The 18,015-nt window shown below is 46.6% G+C and overlaps 7 non-coding genes across 7 annotated transcripts; 3 read left to right on the top strand and 4 right to left on the bottom strand.

Moving 5' to 3' along the window:
- Positions 1–794: 794 nt before the first annotated feature.
- On the bottom strand, positions 795–876 carry trnas-gcu (transfer RNA serine (anticodon GCU)). Its single transcript has one exon. It is a non-coding gene; the product is annotated as a tRNA-Ser (tRNA).
- Positions 877–9,715: 8,839 nt separating this feature from the next.
- On the top strand, positions 9,716–9,832 carry LOC138230289 (U5 spliceosomal RNA). Its single transcript, XR_011186319.1, has one exon. It is a non-coding gene; the product is annotated as a U5 spliceosomal RNA (small nuclear RNA).
- A 391-nt stretch (positions 9,833–10,223) lies between these two features.
- LOC138230251 (U5 spliceosomal RNA) lies at positions 10,224–10,338 on the top strand. The gene has a single exon (XR_011186280.1). It is a non-coding gene; the product is annotated as a U5 spliceosomal RNA (small nuclear RNA).
- A 759-nt stretch (positions 10,339–11,097) lies between these two features.
- Positions 11,098–11,239, bottom strand: LOC138230221 (U4 spliceosomal RNA). The gene has a single exon (XR_011186256.1). It is a non-coding gene; the product is annotated as a U4 spliceosomal RNA (small nuclear RNA).
- A 230-nt stretch (positions 11,240–11,469) lies between these two features.
- On the bottom strand, positions 11,470–11,586 carry LOC138230265 (U5 spliceosomal RNA). The gene has a single exon (XR_011186295.1). It is a non-coding gene; the product is annotated as a U5 spliceosomal RNA (small nuclear RNA).
- A 5,264-nt stretch (positions 11,587–16,850) lies between these two features.
- Positions 16,851–17,020, top strand: LOC138230152 (U1 spliceosomal RNA). Its single transcript, XR_011186193.1, has one exon. It is a non-coding gene; the product is annotated as a U1 spliceosomal RNA (small nuclear RNA).
- A 636-nt stretch (positions 17,021–17,656) lies between these two features.
- LOC138230338 (5S ribosomal RNA) lies at positions 17,657–17,775 on the bottom strand. The gene has a single exon (XR_011186365.1). It is a non-coding gene; the product is annotated as a 5S ribosomal RNA (ribosomal RNA).
- Between the last annotated feature and the right edge of the window lie 240 nt (positions 17,776–18,015).

Genomic DNA, 18,015 nt, shown 5'->3' with positions numbered 1-18,015 from the left:
ACCGTCCGGATGTCAAAATGCAACTTTGGCAGACAGAAAAAAAACATCAACAAACCACAAATGTGGACAAGGATTTTACAAGCTGCACCACACTGCACTTTCAAAAGCATTTACATTCATGTTAGACGCAGGAATTGTCCTTGTTTTGCGCGCTTACGAACGCCATACAAATAAAACAGGTCTACGGGTCTGAAACCTGCTCCACGGAAAACAGTTCTGTTGCGCTTTTGATCAAAGGGAGATTCTCTGTTCTTACTTTTTCATGACATAACACCCAAAGGGGCTTCTTTGGAGCTGGATTCCAACCAGCATCCTAAAGTTTCTTGGTCGTATCCTTTACAGTCCTCTGTTCGGTCGACATGGAACAGAAGGGGGCAGCTTTCCTCACACATACAGTGCAGTTCTGCATCAGACCTCTAACTCGTTTCCTTAGCTTGGATTTAAGCCACGAAGCAGGCTTCTACTGTATAAACGTCTAGAGGAATCACAAACTATTTGAGAGGCCATCATCCCAGGGGGAACTGACAAAGTCTATCCCTAAACACCTAGCGCAGTCTCTCGAGAGACTGTCAAAAATCGCTTTCTCCGTTTGTGCTGCAAGTAAGTGAAAATGCGGTCTCAACCCAGAGCCACTTGGCAGCAGCGGCACGTAAATACTGTTACTGCCACTGCTCGATACCGACGTTAGCCTACTATACCATGTTCAGCCACCGCTAGAAAATGTACAGCTCTAGTACTGGAGCAAACAGAAGGAGGGCCAACATCTAACAGGCACACGTGTCAGACATAGAGAGCGCCGAGGATGGGATTCGAACCCATGCGTGCAGAGCACAATGGATTAGCAGTCCATCGCCTTAACCACTCGGCCACCTCGTCAATGAAACTGGGCTGTCCAGACACGGGTTGGCACGCTCCAGATGATCTTTTTCTTTTTTTTCCCTCGTACTCGAGGGTCCTTTTCCTGTTCCACATGCGATTTCAACATTTTCCTTGGGAGATGTCAAGCCAGCAAGCCACTGCTGTGGTTCAGTGGCCAGTGTGGAGTTCAGTGGCCCTGTTGTACACAGAAAGCACATTGAGCTCCTTGGACATGAAAAGTTCCAGATAAAAGCCATTTGTCATCCTTTCTCTTGGTGTCGATGTTGCTATTGTATGTAAAGGTGGCAACTTGCTCAGCGAGCAGGCGGAGCACACACCGAATGCAGATGTGTCTGAGTGGTGTGTCCAAGTGGCTGCAAAAAAACAGTACTCCCGGGGCGCCGTGGCTTAGTTGGTTAAAGCGCCTGTCTAGTAAACAAGAAATCCTGGGTCCGAATCCCAGCGGTGCCTTTTTTTGTGCTGTGTTCTCGAACAGAACTGGTCATTATGGACAACCGCATACGCCTAGACTTAATTAAATGCAAGTATTCATTTCCTGTCTTGAACGACTTGTTTTTCTTAAAATGGATGCAACTTGCAAAACATGAAATACAAACCTCGCTAATCAGCGCTCGCGGCTGGCAAAAAAAAAAGAAGTCAGCAATGTTTTTTTTTCTTTAACCTTAACCCTGCTAATGGAGAAGAGTTAAACGACCGAGTCTATGCAGCTTAAACGGTGCTCACGTCGGGTTCTTAGCTGAAAGGGTGATAAATCCCGCTCACCCCAGTCCTTAATCTTTTAAAAGGATACAAAATTGAACCTAGTCGCCACATCACATACATCCTGTTCAACGATAAAAAGGTGACATCTATCCTCGATCCAGAGTAAATCCCACGTTGAGGGCATATTTTTTTCCACTTTACCATGAGTCGGGCTCGGCTGCACAGAGGCGAGAGCAGAGCAATGAGGTCACGGGGACAGGAGAGCCACACGCTGGCGGTTTAAACACGCGGAAGAAAACTGAGGGATCCACAGTATGTGGACCCTCCGTGCGCCATCAGTCCACACTCCGGACTCTGAATCCTGCCATCCGAGTTAAGATCTCGGCGGAACCTGAGGCGCAGTTCTTTCTTAAAACGTAATCTGGTGAGCATTTCTAGAATCGTACTTGTATAGATGCAGCCTTTAATGTGTTGCTAGGTTAAAATTGATGACTTCTTGAACTTCAGTAGGCAACTGCCCTCTTGATTTTGGATTTAATTTCTTTATTACAGGGGCGCTTTTATGAAGACCGAGTCATGTTCAGGTACTTTGCTTGATGGAGGAAGCATATTTCGGACTCTGTGATCTGCTCACCTGGAAAGGTCTGCTGTACTACTACAAGAGAGAAGTAGAGTCTGGAAGAATGGACAATTTTATGATGCTTTGGAAGATAATGTTTTTTTTTTTCTTTGAAATTGAAATGAATCAGAATATCAGTGCAAAAGACAAACTCTTGGTTTGGTTTAAAGAGATATGGTTTTAAAACGGACAAAATGTAGAAAACAGGTGTTTCTCACTTTTGGAAGAGAATGGACCGGGGGTAATATTTTACAAGTTATATAATAGTAAAATATTATATAATAGGGGTAATAGTCGCGAGGGGCTTCAGCTTTTTCGTGCTTAATATGGTGCGCTGTGGCCACGGCAGATATGGGATCTATAAAAGCCGAAAATTCTCCGATCATTGCCTGACACAGCTCCTCAAAGCTATTACAGACCTCAGGTCCTTGTCTAGACATCCACTCGTGGACCGCTCGGCTGGTAGTTTTCCTTACTAACATAGCCTTTTCCTGTTCGGACGCTTCGGGCATAAACTGCAAAGTATATCTCAGCTCATCAATGTAGGTCTCCACATTATTCCCTGACACTGTCGGGTCAAACCTTTCTACATCTTTGGCTAACTGCCTCAGGGAGTGGAGGTTAATTTTTACAGTTTCTCCGTGGGCAGGGAGACGGCCGTGATCAGGAGCAGGGGGTCTATGCCTGAATTGAATCGCCCTTGCGTCTCGCGCAGGACTCGGCGATCTCCCCCATGCCGATCCGACCACAGACCCTGGCCGGGAGAAACCTCCTGGGTGAGCGCTCCGGGCTGCTAGGTGGGCTGGCATGTAAGTGGGATCTAGCCTGTTTTGCTTCCAGTACGGCAGCATCTAACTCCTTTTGCCTTTCCTGGCTGAGCTCATTTAAACTCTCAATTTCTTTTTCTTTTTCTTTCAAGCTCGCTTCTAGGTCTCTCCTAGCTACCTCAGCCGCAGTTTCTCTAGCAGACAGGTCATCTAATTTACCTAAAACTTCCCTGAGTCTGTCTTCACTTTCCTCACTTTTCACTCTCTTTTCTCTGATTATATCCAACAACTCAACTCGCTCCGCCTTATATCTTTCTAGCTTTCCCTGAAGCGTTTGAAACTTTGTCAGCTCGGACAAAGACAGTTCCAGCTGTTTAGCTAGATTTAAGGCGAAACTAGATAGGACCTGAACTGCGTTCACAGACCCTCCTGTGTTAAGCTGGTTCGCTACCTTAGCTACTAAATCTACTTGCAGCTTCTCAATATCATCAAAGTTCAACTTTTCGATACCGCTCCAGTAACCAGGATTGTCGTCGCTAGAAATAGTACTTATAAGCGACTCCACTTCAGACATTTTAGCAGCCATTGTCATTACGTCAGAGAAACTTTAAGAGTATTACTTTTTTTCCTTTTACCAAAATACAGTATGGAATCTAAACACCCGAGCAGATGGATTTCCAATCAGCACACGTTACACTAAACGCTAGAAAACAGGGGGATTTCTTTACGCAGTTATCAGCACACCCGGTATTCGCGTATAAAAGCCACGGTGCTGTGCTGAACTTGAACTCACAGCAACATCAGTTATTCTGTGCGATTGAGTCTCATTTCATTCTAAACTCGCCCACCCAGGGACGCCATTAAATGTAGTGGTTTGATGGGTTTACTGAGACACTTATTAATTGTAGCAGTAATCACGAGGTTGTTCGTTGGGGCTTTTAGAAAATCAATCGCCAGAACAACTAACAACGCACACACACGGGTTCAATACACGAGATACATTTATTAATATAAATTGTGCACCAAACATATACTAGTCTGCCTGGATACGAGCGGCAGACCTTACTGTGAGGGTTATCAATATACAAGATATATAATCTCGAAGAGATGCAAACACAAAGAGATACACAACAGAGAATATATGTCAATATATATCGTTCGGTTACCAAATCGCTAATCAGTGTTATTACCCATTGTTACTCTAAACTCGGAAGTAAATACATTACTCATGAATTAAATTGATAACAACTTGTGTTGAGGTACAATTGAATTCTCGAGACGCAATGTAGAACATGGGGTTAACTTATCCACTGTGTATGGATTTGGAATTTCCCGGCACGAACACCAAACCAGCTGACAAGCTCTGTTGCAGCCTCTGTTCCAGCGGTTGTCCAATGGGCGTTGTGTCGGCGTCCTCTGGCTACCAGCCAACCAGTCAAGGTGCAGCTCGGAGTAGGACGGGCGGAGGAATCTGACTGCGGCGCGCAGGGCAGTCGTTGCTCCGAGGGGATCTACCAGCAGTCCGGCTGGCTAGTAGAAAGTCTCTATGCACAGAGTGTGACCGCGAGTCCTCACAAGTCACTCTTTTGCCTGGGAAGAAACTGGTTCGTTCCCGGTCCAGCGCTGCTTCTGAATAAGCTATTCAGGTTGTCGACGAGGGTCCAACTGTAGGCTGCCGTTGATCAAACGGAGCATTCACGTTAGTAGAATTCTGAGTACGTACGGGATGCTTGGCCTCGCGCTTAGAACAAAGTCCAAGTCCCTATGCAGACAACAGCAGTTGTCACGTGATTGTCTCTGAGGATGCGCGAAAATGGCCAAGGAGAGCCCCGATCTGAGCTTGCGCTCCCTTTTTGACCAAGACACAGATGTGTGCTGATTGGTTGAGAGTTTGGCGGGCATTGGAGACCCACGTGGTATTACCACGCCCTGCCAGTCCCTGATTGGTTGGTCAAGGTGAGATATAAGTCACTTACTCTTGACACTTAAGAATGCAGTCCAGATGTCCATTCAGCACTCCCTAGACAGATAGGCGCCAATGGATGACCATTGATCATGATAGCCAGGCTTAGCTAAGTGCATCCCTGTCTGGGAGCTGTTCCCTATCAAAAGAAAACAACTTAAATCAGTCTGCATGAATACTTTCTCTGTGGCTGCACCACAGAGATGGGGGGTGAGATGGGGCTTCATTTAGGACAGCATACCAACGCTTAATTCTGTCTTATTAACAAGCATTGCCGCTACACTTGTATCCCAACTTTTGCAACTCGCAACTGAAAACCCACTGAAGCTAAGCAGGTGTGAGCCAGGTCAGTACCAGGATGAGGGTGAGCTACAGGGAAAAACAAAGCTTCCAGCTGGAAGTGGTGTTAATGGGCGCTCACTCTGAGGTCTGTACGGGTCCCAATGTCCCAATATAGTGACGGAGAAGCTGTGTTGGAAAAAGGGCGCTGTCTTTTGGATGAGATGTAAAACCGAGGTCATAGTGCTCTGTGGTCATTAAAAATGACCACCAAAACCTTTGACAAAAGCTCTTGGTAATTGATGGTCTTCAATAATGCTTCTCCTTTAGGTACATTTTAAATCAGCTGAAAAATGCTGTGAAATGGGGGGGCACTTCAGGCCAGTGTAGGATTTGGGTTACAAGAACTATGAAACTGCACGAGAAAGCCCGTACACTGAATTACACGGCTTTCTATTCAAAGGACAAAAGAAATTCCCTGAGCTTGATTTTTTGCAGCACAGAGAGGACCACTGTTGTGAGGTCGGTTAGCTCAGTTGGTTAGATGGTGGTGCTAGTAACGCCAAGGTTGCGGGTTTGAGCCGCGTACGGGCCAGGTCCTTTTCTCCTCTCTTACCAAAGCTGTTAGGTTCCTTTCCGTGGTGAGATGGGTTGTCATGCAACGCTGCCACATAGCGCCGACAGACAAGAGTGTTGCGGGAGAAGAGAAATGTGTTTGAAGATTTAAGAGTGTCTTAGGTGCAGCCAAAATCAAGTGTCACAAATGCAAGTGGTTGGATTTCCATTGTTTAATATGGTAAAAATAAGCGGAAGTAATCTGCCGGTCCGGCACAGTCTGCCATGCTTTTGTCATTTACTGTAAAGTGGTATTGAACTGGGTGTCGAACTGGAGCCTCACCATTTGCATATGTGAGGCTCCAGTTATACATCGAGTGTCACATTAAATGACAAAAATGAAGAGAGTTAAAGCAGCTGGAGAGGTTTTCTTACAACTTTTGAGCTGACACAGTTTTGGAAAATGTTTCCTTCACGCTGCACTGTACAACATAGGCAGCCAAGAGTCTCCAAAACAAAACAGAATTGACAGATAGGAGAAAATTCCCACTCGTCCTGAAGTTCCCAAAATCAAGCACTGAGCGTAAACAAAGTGTCTAAGTAGCGTGGGAATGCTAACCCTAACCCTAGCGTAAAAAGATGAGTCAAAGTAACGTCTAATCGGATTAGTTTCCTTAGAGCTGGTTCAGAGTTTGCTGAAGAGTTTACCCAGTGGGCACTGATTCGTCGAATATACGTATATTCACGGCGAAAATACGGCTATACGTATATATACGTCGCCTCGACGTATAATCAAAGTCGAATTGCAACCGTAAAATCGACGACATTAATAAACGCATATATAACGTCGAAAACACATCTAACACAGTGCCTGAGGCTTTTTACTGTATGTATCGTGTGTGCCGCAACTAGGAGTATACGGCACTCTGCACAGTGTACGAAGTAAATTATTTTCGCAGTAATTAATTTACACGTGTATAATAAATATAGTAAATATAATAAATTAATTACTGCGAAAATTACTTCGTACACTGTGCAGAGTGCCGTATACTCCTAGGTAAGTTAGGTACATCTTTTTGCCCAAAACTGAAGGGGCGACATTCCTCCCTCCCCCCGTGATGCCAGGCCTGTCCCCATCCTATTCCATAATGTCATTATACTGTATATAATACCATACAACAGTGACCGATCCTTACTAACTGCATGCGTTAAAATTGCACATCAGCTCATAGCAGGGGGCACATAGCCGCGATGTATTATCAATGTTAAATTTCAACCATAATATCGACAACATTAATAAACGCATACGTTGAGAAAATATCGAACCCAGCATATTTTCCGGTTATATACCACAATGCATTGCTAGTATGCCTTGGTCACCATTTTGGACACGTTTTTCAAACGTAGAAGTATATCCGCAAATATCTCAGCAATCCTCTTTTGACGAGTAAGTATGAACAATAATAATACTATCTGAATACATACAGATCTTTCTTAATATTATTTTGATTAAAATAGTAAGTGAATAAGCAAAAAATGGCACATAAAATAGTGGAGCTTTTTAAACGTCTGTACTTACTGCGCCCCATAAGAAATCGTTTGTCCCCGTTCAAAAGAGGTTGTGCGATGTCCTGCAGCGTTCGCAAAGCAAACCTTTGACAGTTTGAAAAGAGGAATTTATTCTGCTTCCTGTGCGTGCAGTAGTTACAAAGTTGAACGTCTTTACACGATCTGCTGCAGTTTTCAGTGGGCGGGCGTTGTCAAATAGCTTGGAAAAACGCACTGTGTTTCGGCTCGGCAAACATCGTGAGCAGTGTCCTGCATGTTTTCTGTGTATAGCTGTCTTTTAACGCATACAGAATTCATTCGAAATGGGGAATGGTGTGAATGGGGAAGATGACACTAAATCGTTTTGCCGTTTCTCTATTCTTATTCTATGTTGTACTTTCAAACTTTGGGTACTCTTTAATTAGGACAGACTTTATTGCTCAACTTCTATGATGCAAGCCAAATTTTATACATTTATTTCAGCTTTGAGCTTAGTAAACCGTTCATTTTTTAGATTATACTAAAGAAGATATTAATCATCATTAATTTGGGAAGTAATATTATATAATTTTCTCCTAGCTGCGGTGCTGAAGTCCCGCCCTAAATCAGCAGAAAAAGAAATAAAGGAGCACGCAATGTGTTACTTGAAGAATGCATATGCAAGGCAGGGGGCCAGGAGATCTGGACACTGAAAATACTAGGTTTTTGGTTCTAACTGTTAGGACAATTACACAGGGTTTGCAAATAGTGGACAAAAATCGTCTTAACTTCCATTGTAATATTTTTTTTCTTGGAAATATAGAAGTTGTACATTTTAAAATGTATATTTGAATCAAAATGTGGTTTTGAGTTAGTGTGTTAATGTAATTAGTTTGTGTTTGCCGTTACTATACTGTATATTGCCATATTACCAGAATTTGTAGCTGAAGTTTAAGACTAGTTGTGTTTTTTATGATTATTGCCCATATGTTGATTGTTGATTGATTGTATACAATGTATAATTTGAAATACATATTTTTCAGGTGTGAATGTGTATTTTCAGAATAAATTTCTAAACCAAATCATTGGGTTGATTTACTAGTTTCTACACCTGTAAAACCTAACTTTGATGTATAATAGACCTCTACCCATATACGTATAATAGACCTCTAAAGTTATCCGTATAATAGACCTCTAACCATATACATATAATAGACCTCTAAAGTTATCCGTATAATAGACCTCTACCCATATACGTATAATAGACCTCTAAAGTTATCCGTATAATAGACCTCCAACCATATACGTAGAATAGTCCTCTAAAGTTATCCGGAACTCCTACCATATATGTATAATAGTCCTCTAAATTTATCCGTATAATAGAACTCCAACCATTTACGTATAATGAACATCTAATCATAGACGTATAATTGACGTATAACAATAGACGTATATTAGAATTTCATTCTAGACGAATTGCAGACCACATTTAGACGTCTAAGGTATGCGTTTAATAGACGTATATTATACGTCTTTTGCCCACTGGGTTACGTCTCAACAGAAACGCTCTTTAGCTCTTTCAGTGTTATGCAGAGAACAGCGTCTGTCGAGATCACTTTTGAGTCAGCGCGAAACGCCGTGTGCTGTCAGTTTGATTTCATATTGCTCGTAGCGGCGCCCGGCTTTTGTCTGTCAAACGTTAGGTTGCGCTTCTTCATGCTGCATCGTCGGCATGAGTGGAGCTTTTTAAACGTCTGTACTTACTGCGCCCCATAAGAAATCGTTTGTCCCCGTTCAAAAGAGATTTTGCGATGTCCTGCAGCGTTCGCAAAGCAAACCTTTGACAGTTTGAAAAGAGGAATTTATTCTGCTTCCTGTGCGTGCAGTAGTTACAAAGTTGAACGTCTTTACACGATCTGCTGCAGTTTTCAGTGGGCGGGCTTTGTCAGATGGCTTGGAAAAACGCACTGTGTTTCGGCTCGGGAAACATCATGAGCAGTGTCCTGCATGTTTTCTGTGTATAGCTGTCTTTTGACGCATACAGAATTCATTCGAAATCATTGATTTCTCCAATTATCAAGGGTCCCTTAAAGGATGAGTCAAAGTAACGTCTAATCGGATTAGTTTCCTTAGAGCTGGTTCAGAGTTTGCTCAAGAGTTTACCTTTCACAGATGTGCAAAGAAGAATGTTGGGGGTGCACGCTTCAAGGTGCCTTACAGTGCGTTGTTTCCGACACAGTGTGGCCGGGTGTTTTCCGAGTTATCGCACGGATTGGGCACGCCCACAAGCCGAGAGCCGCAGGCGATGAGCCCGGGGCTGAACGGGCCCCACTGGCTAGTTTGTAAGGCCAGGTGCATTGCCAACCACGACTGGCAGCGCAGAGGCTTTGAAGGCGGTCTGGGCTCCTGCAGCTGTGCAGCCACGCACTCTGGTTTCTCTTCATCTCGTACAAATCTTTCGCCTTTTATTAAAGATTTCCGTGGAGAGGAGCATGAATAAGTTCCATGCAATTTTTGTGCTTCCCTGCCTTCGGGTGGGGCGCAGCCTGGCTGGTCAAAGAGAGAAAACAAAAACGTTCGCAATCACTCTTGTTATGGCAATTGTGGCCGTCTGCTCCGCGAGTCCTCGGTCTCCGGCTGTCTGATTGGCGCTCTTTTCTTTGGGGGGCGGGAAGTGTCCGGCCGCAGGGGATCTTGGGACCTCGCTTTGCATAGCGGCTTCCCAGAGTGCGTCGTTTCCGGCACAGTGTGGCTGGGTGTTTTCCGACTTATCGCACGGATTGGGCACGGCCGCAAGCTGAGAGCCGCAGGCGATGAGCCCGGAGCTGAACGGGCCCCACTGGCTCGTTTGTAAGGCCAGGTGTATTGCCAACCATGACCGGCAGCGCAGAGGCTTTGAAGGCGGCCTGGGCTCCTGCAGCTGTGCAGCCATGCACTCTGGTTTCTCTTCATCTCGTACAAATCTTTTGCCTTTTACTAAAGATTTCCGTGGAGAGGAGCATGAATGAGTTCCCTGCAATTTTTGTGCTTCCCTGCTTTCGGGTCGCGGGCAGCTGGGCTGGTCAAAGAGAGAAAACAAGCACGTTCGCAATCGCTCTTGTAATGGTGATTGTGGCCGTCTGCTCCGCGAGTCCTCGATCTCCGGCCGTCTGATTGGCGCTCTTTTCTTTGGGGGGCGGGAAGTGTCCGGCCGCAGGGGATCTTGGGACCTCGCGTTGCATAGCGGCTTCCCAGAGTGCGTCGTTTCCGGCACAGTGTGGCCGGGTGTTTTCCGAGTTATCGCACGGATTGGGCACGCTCGCAAGCCGTGAGCCGCAGGCGATGAGCCCCGAGCTGAACGGGCCCCACTGGCTCGTTTGTAAGATCTGCGGCAGATCGTATAAAGACGTTCAACTTTGTAACTACTGCACGCACAGGAAGCAGAATAAATTCCTCTTTCAAACTGTCAAAGGTTTGCTTTGTGAACGCTGCAGGACATCGCACAATCTGTTTTGAACGGGGACAAACGATTTCTTATGAGGCGCAGTAAATACAGACGTTTAAAAAGCTCCACTCATGCCGACGATGCAGCATGAAGAAGGGCAACCTAACGTTTGACAGACAAAAGCCGGGCGCCGCTACGAGCAATATGAAATCAAACTGACAGCACATGGCGTTTCGCGCTGACTCAAAAGTGATCTCGACAGACGCTGTTCTCTGCATAACGCTGAAAGAGCTAAAGAGTGTTTCTGTTGAGACGTAACAAGCTTGTTTCTTTCTACCATGATGTTACCATGACAAAATCTGTCTTTAAACACCTTGCTCAGTCTCTGACGAGACTGTCAAGAATTGCTTTCGCCGATTGTATTGCAAACCGGCGGAAGCGGGGTATTGGGAAAAGTTTTCAACTAGCAATAATCGCGCATCGGCTAAACCTCACAGGCTACGATACTGCCACTGCGCAAAGCTGACGGTTGCCAGGCAACCGCGTGGATCCTATGGAAATCGTTATCAATCGTCTCATGGCATGTCGTTGCTGTAACGCTTCATATTTGCGGCCGGACACTTCCCGCCCCCCAAAGAAAAGAGCACCAATCAGACAGGCGGAGACCGAGGACTCGCAGAGCAGACGGCCATAGTCGCAGTAATAAGAGTGATTGTGAGCGGTTTTGTTTTCTCTCTTTGACCAGCCCAGCTGCGCCCCACCCGAAGGCAGGAAAGCACAAAAATTGTATGGAACTCATTCATGCTCCTCTTCATGGAAATCTTTAGTAAAAGGCAAAAGATTTGTACGAGATGAAGAGAAACCAGAGTGCGTGGCTGGACAGCTGCAGGAGCCCAGGCTGCCTTCAAGGCCTCTGCCCTGCCGGTCGTGGTTGGCAATGCACCTGGCCTTACAAACGAGCCAGTGGGGCCCGTTCAGCTCCGGGCTCATCGCCTGCGGCTCTCGGCTTACCTGGCAGGGGAGATACCTTGATCAGCCTGTAGTTGGAGTAGTTGGATTGTTTTCTTGTTTTGTGGAAGCAGTGTTTGTTTTGCAGTTTGAGATGGCAACCTTTGGATCCCGCAAGAATGCTGTACGTTTTGAGCTTTTGGATGACCTGTTCATGGATCGTATGCAGTTCAGCAGAAAAGTGTTACAGAAGGAACTTGGCTTTGAACCTCGGCACTTGGATTTCATCTTTGCTCTCCCAGGTCAGAAAGCATTTGAGGTTGTATTTGGTACCTATCCTCTGTTTGAACAATGCGTGGATGTGTTTGAGGCAAAAAGAGGGAAAGTTCCTGCACTTGAGAAGATCAACTTGCAGCCTCTGACACAGAGAGAGAGGAAAACGGTGCATGTTGTTATGTTCTCGGAACTGGCAAAGACGGAGGACATTCACACCTGGCTTAACCAGTACTGCACCGTCCACCATGGAACTGAGGTTAGAGATGTTGACGGTATAAAAACAGGAGCAAGGAAATTCGAGGTTCGCTTACTACCGGACAATGTAAATGGAGGCTTAAGGCACCTGCCCTCTACAATCCGGCTGGGCGCCTGCAATGGCTATGTTTTTTATGTGGGACAACCAAAGGTGTGTCGGCGCTGTGGTGCTGTGGGACACCTGGCATCTTCCTGCACTGTGAAATGCTGCAAGACCTGTGGCAAACAGGGACATTTAGCCTCTGACTGTTCAATGCTGCCAAAGTGCAATTTATGTGGCTCGGAAGGACACGTTTTTAAGAACTGCCCTCACGCCTACGCCAATAAACTCAAAATGAGAAAGGATGAGGCAGTGCTTGTTTCAGCCAAACCGGCCCGAAAAGCCAAAGCAAACAACAAGTCAAACAAAGAACCCTTGTTGGACAAAGAGTCTCAGCCTCCAGCCAGGATCAGTCCTGCTGTGGCTCCGGGGCCGGTGGAAGAGAAATCCACTACACTCCCACAACCGCAGACTGCACCAGACAAGCACGAGGGTTTGAAAACCCCCGAGAACAGCGAGGACCCCTCCCCCACTCCTGCTCCTCAGAACGAGGGCCAGTGTGGGGCCCCCCGGTGGAGCGGGTCCAGCGACGATACCCAGGATTCAGCGGAGCTGCTTTTCTCAGACTCTGCAAGTGCTACAGATGCCCTCCTCTCCTCCATCCAGTCCATCACGGAGGATCTGCAACAGCTGGTGGGTGAGGGGGAAGAGGAGACTGGTGCATCGGCTGCACCCCTTTCCCCTCAGTGCTCCCAGGAGCTGGACTTGAGGAAAAGGAAAAATGACTCTGTTTTCTCCCCGAGCGAGGAGGAAGGAGAGAATGGCGATGGGGACAGCTGGAACCCCTCCACCCCTCCCTCTACCCCCTTCCTTGAAATGGACTCCGTGAATGCTTTTACTGCTGCCACCCTGATGAAGGCTCATTCAGAGGATGGCTGGCAGGAAATTGGTAAGAAGAAAAAGAAAAAGAAGAAGGTAACAGGTGAGACCGAAGAGAAATGTGTTTTGTAAAGACTGGTTCCACTTTCTTATGTAATATGGCTCTAAACATAATTTCTCTTAACACCAGAGGTATCAATGACGGAGTTAAATGTCAGTGTGTCTTTGATTACCTCCAGCAGAGAGAGGGAGATGTGTTGATGTTGCAGGAGTGTGCTTTAGCCTATCAAGAGAGGTATAAAAGCTTTGAAGATAGGTGGGATAAAGGGCCTTCTGTTTGGTCAGGGGACAATAACAACAGAGCCTCTGGCGTGGCCATTCTTTTCAAAGGATGGGCTTTCAAATTGAAAAGTATTCAGAGGGTCATAGATGGCAGGTTGCTGTGTGTGGATGTGGAATGGGGGACCGTTAACCTGCGGCTAATCAATGTGTATTGTCCTACTGACGTGGGAGGAAGGGTGGAGCTACTCAAGGCACTCTCTCCCCTATTGTTATGTAGCACAGACGTGATAGTGGGAGGGGATTTTAATTGTATCTTAGAGCACACAGACAGGCAGTCTAGCTCTCCGATAAAATTGGATTCCAGCTCACTGGCCCTGCAAAACTTAGTTCAAGACTTTAAACTCTCAGACACATATAGATGTATATATCCCACAACAGCAGGATATGCATGGTCAGGGAGGAATAGCAGCTCCAGAATTGACTATTGCTTTGACTCAGAGAGAGTGAAAGTTGTTGGGGTCACTCTTCAGCCTGTCTTCTTCTCAGATCATCAGGCTTTAGGGTGTAGAGTGGAACTCCAGGGCGGGACTGTCTTTGGCCCAGGCCTCTGGAAACTCAACACAAAGCTGCTAGAGAACGAGGGGGTAGTATCCCGCTACAAGGAGAAACTATCACAGTGGCTGTCCTTGCAGTGTCTGTACGGGTCAGTAGGAGAGTGGTGGGAGGAGGTGAAGATGAGGACAAAGACCTTTTTCATGGCTGAGGGAAGGAAGGCTGCTGCCAGACGGAGAGGAGTGCTAGCCAGGAAACAGAGGCAGCTGCAGCGTCTCTACACGATGCTGCACAGTGGCTTCGATGTGCTCGAGGATATCACCCTTTTAAAAAAGGACATCCGGAGCATAGCCGAAGAAAGTAGTCGAGGAGTGCTGTTAAGAGGCAGAGTGCAGTTCTTGGAAGAAAATGAGAAGTGTACTCGCTTCTTTTTCAGGAAAGTGGTAGGCTCCAAGTCTGTCATGGAAAGTGTAGTTGATGAGGAGGGACGAGAGAGAACAGAGCCGAGTGCTATCCTCTCCTGCACCGAGGCCTTCTACTCAAGACTGTACAGCTCTACAGAGGTAAAGGATGAAGAAATTCATTTTTTTACCTCAAAGCTAGAAAACGTTTTGAGTGAAGAAGATAGGGAAGTACTTGAGAGGGATTTGACAGTAGAAGAGCTGAGACAGGCTATGGAGAGCTTACAGAAGGGGAAAACTCCAGGTGCTGACGGGCTCCCTAAAGAATTTTATTGCACCTTTTGGGATCTGCTTCAGGATCCGCTACTGGTCCTATTCGAGGAAAGATATAAGACAGAATTGCTGCCTGACTCCTTAAGAGAAGGCACTATCTCTCTCTTGTTTAAGAAAGGAGCAAAAAATGACATAAAGAACTGGAGACCCCTCAGCCTGTTAGGCGTGGACACTAAGATCCTGTCCAAAGCCCTTTTCCTGCACCTACAAAATGTAGTGGCCTCACTGGTAGGGAAAGAACAGACTTGTGGGATAGCAGGACGCCTGATGAGCGACAACCTGGCCTTGTTGAGGGATGTCTGTCTGTACTCTGAGGATCGCTCCCTCCCTCTTTGCATTTTAGGTGTAGACCTAGAAAAGGCCTTTGACCGCCTAAACCGGCAGTACTTAACATCGGGACTTGAGCACATGAAGTTTGGCCCCATCATGAGAAAGTGGATTAACCTGCTGTACACAGGTAGCAACAGCAGAGTCATGGTTAATGGCAATAGATCACGCCCCTTTGAAGTCTGTTCAGGGGTGAGGCAGGGCTGCCCATTATCCCCCTTGTTATGCGTTTTGGCTATGGAGCCCTTAGCCTGTGCCTTGCGCCAGGATCAGGCCATTAATGGGATACCAGTGCCTGGAAGTGGGGGAGGAGAGGTAAAGACATCTCTATACATGGATGACGTCACCCTGCTCCTCTCTGACAATGCCTCAATTAGCAGAGCTCTGCAGTGCTGTGATCGTTTCTCTTTGGCTTCCTCCGCAAAAATTAACAAATCTAAGAGTGAGATTTTTTATCAGAACTGGAGGGAGCCAAAAGAAGGACATGATCTCAGGCTGCAAGAGAAGAGAATTAAGGTCCTGGGGGTGTATTTTGGAGAAGAGATGGGAACAGTAAATTGGCAGAACAAATTGCCAATCTTAAACAAAAAACTGATGCAATGGAAGGACCGAGACCTCACCATGACAGGGAAGGTGCTGGTCATCAAAGCCGAGCTCTTGCCTGTCTTGAATTTTCTGGCTTCTACCTTCCCAATCCCACACCGTGTTGCGGCGGTGATGAGGAGATTGATGTTTCAATTTCTATGGGGTGGGAAGCAGGAAAGACTCAGAAGGGAAATAATGTACAGGCCGCTACCCTCAGGGGGGAAGTCTGTCCCAGATATTGCTACGAAGCTGCTGTGCATTTTCCTGGCCTCTGTGCTGAGAGGCTTTGCAACAGCACCTGCAGCGCGTACCTGGACTTATTTTTCCAGGCTCTGGGTAGGTAGGGAGGTGTTCAGAGTGTGGGGTGTCAGACCCAAGCTGGACGTCCCACTCTCTGACACATGCCCTGCAATTTATGGGACAGTTAAAAGTTTTCTAAGATCTCACCCAATTGGCCATATTCCCCTCCGAGATGTCAGCGTCCAAAAACTGGAAGATTTCGTTGCACCCCAGAACAATAGGCAGACCCATGTGGGCATTTTAACATCAGCCCAAACAAGGAAGGTGTGGAAACACACATCCTCTAAGTTTCTGTGCAACATTCACAGAGATTTAGCCTGGAGTGTCGTCCACCAGTGCTTACCGGTACGAACTTTCTTGTACCGTAGGGGCCTCACCCCCAGCCCTCGCTGCGTTAGGGTGGGCTGCGGCGAGGAGGAGACTGTATCCCATCTCCTGTGGTCCTGCTTTTTTGCTAAGGCCTTCTGGGCACAGTTTGAAGATTGGTTGCTGGCTCTCTCGCCCCAATTTACCCTGACCGCTGCTTTCGTCATATACGGCATCTCTCCTGTCAAACTTCCTCCTGACGTGTTTGACAGGATCTGGGCCGTGGTGAACAGTGGGAAAGTTGCCCTGTGGAGAGTGAGGAACATGGGGCTGTTCAAAGGCATCGAGATCCCAGTCAAGGCAGCAGGTAGCCTGGCCCTGTTCATCACCCGAGAGAACTATTACCTCAGAGATCTGTGGAGAGAAGGGAGGGAGGAAGCAGAAAATCTGTGGGAAATAGAGAGCATAGGTCAATATCTCAAGAAACTGTGAAAAACATTATCAAGTTTAAGTAAAGAATGTGATTTGCACCAGAAAAAAAGAAAATTGTTGCTATGTAACTGTTACCATGTCAAAATGTAATGAGATGTGATCATATATACTGTTTTAAGTATGTATATGAATGTAAAGCTTTCTGATTTGTGATGTCCTGTATTTTTTTGTGAAAAGAAAATAAAGTTCTTAAAAATCGAAATCGGTTCACCCAGGGCGAGGCTCGGCCATTGCACTCCGGCTGTGCTGACCCCTGCGAATTCCCCAAATGTGGGAATCTCGACTGCATAATTTCTGGTAGTGGGGGACTGCGTTCGCGCTCTCCCCTGATGTGCTTGGTCCAAAATCAGATACGGGAGGGTTAGGACACCACGAGCTGCGTGGCTGCGGAAGGATCCCGGTTCGAAAGGAGTCGACGCCGCTGCTGGTTCTCGCTGGCTTTTAGTTAGGGGTCCGGAGAAGCATCTCAAGCTAGTTCCACTACTCCTTCCGGACGTTCATTCCCTTTTCAAAGTCAGTCGTTTTGCTATAGTCTGCGTTCTTTAGGCTGATTATCGAGGTTAGCCTTTATTTGGTTATGGGGGGCCTCGGTACTGTATGCTGAGTCTAAAGACAGTTTCACCCGTTTTCTGATTGCTCGGTTCTGTACCAGTGCAGACATGTCAAACAGTGAATGGCTGTACCTCTATTGTATCCGTGCTCAATGAATGAAATCGGTAACAAATGAATATATGTCTAGTTATACGAAAAACGAGTGGTTTATCGACTCATCTTCATTTGCAGATTTAGAGGCAGCTTCGATATTCGTTTTACAGACGGGTTTTTTTTTTGGAATATGGGTCACACACATGCCACAGCAACAAAACATCTCTAGAGATGAGGCTATAGATCACCTTTCCATCCTGCAGGTTTTCCTCCCAAAGCCTACGGCACCAACGGCGACCCCTGCTGGCCGGGAGAGCAAAAGCTTACAGCACCTGGTATTCCCAGGCAGTCTCCCATCCAAGTACTAACCAGGCCCGACACTGCTTAGCTTCCGAGATCAGACGAGATCGGGCGTGTTCAGGGTGGTGTGGCCATAAGCGAAAACCCCGGCGCCTGACTCGCTACTTGAAGCTGTGTGTGGCGGGGGTTCCGTGCCCCCCGAGCGGGACTGAAGGATCGTTCGTGTGCAACTCTTTGGAAAGGAGCTGCTTTCCAAATCGCATTGCATGCCTGGATGTTGGCGAATGCGCTCCCTTGTGTTGGCTCGTCCCGCACTGGAGGAGGACAAACAATCTGCACGGAGGAGCACCAGGCAAGTCTTCACCAGACAAAAACCTCC

This window comes from Lepisosteus oculatus, unplaced genomic scaffold (genome assembly GCF_040954835.1).
Source record: "Lepisosteus oculatus isolate fLepOcu1 unplaced genomic scaffold, fLepOcu1.hap2 HAP2_SCAFFOLD_48, whole genome shotgun sequence".
NCBI classification, from domain to species: Eukaryota; Metazoa; Chordata; class Actinopteri; order Semionotiformes; family Lepisosteidae; genus Lepisosteus; species Lepisosteus oculatus.
The sequence above is the reverse complement of the archived record's forward strand: the minus strand, read 5'-3'. Positions and strand labels throughout refer to the sequence as shown.